A 493-nucleotide genomic window follows, 5' to 3' on the forward strand; every position below is an offset into this window, starting at 1 on the left:
AACATACAAAATATGGCAAGGTTACATAGACTGCCATTCTAGTCAAGATACAATATGTGCTTAAGGAAAAAGTCGGAACTCTTTTACAACTTCGCCTAATTAGAGGTACTGACAGTTGGTAGTAAGTGTACCAAGAGTGACGAAAAAACTGATGGTCACGAGAGGTGAAGTTGCTCTTACTAGAAGTAAATACAATACTCCATCGGATTCCGACAAAGTAATCTACACACATAAGTTTTCCAACCTTGTCTTTTACACGGAAAGGCAAGTCAAATAGCAAAATGTAGAAAAAATGGAACTACCTGAAATAGTATATGATTGGTTATACACCTGTTTATAAATTGCTATTACAGAAACGTGTTCAAGCATCTAAAGAAGTGTAAATTAATTAGAAACATGATAGAAAAATATACAGAAGACATCTACTATCTGAATGAGGAGAGCTGTTCATATTTTCTAATTACGTCATGATTATGAGGAAAACCAATGGTGC

Source organism: Penaeus monodon, chromosome 21, assembly GCF_015228065.2.
Source record: "Penaeus monodon isolate SGIC_2016 chromosome 21, NSTDA_Pmon_1, whole genome shotgun sequence".
Classification (NCBI taxonomy): Eukaryota; Metazoa; Arthropoda; class Malacostraca; order Decapoda; family Penaeidae; genus Penaeus; species Penaeus monodon.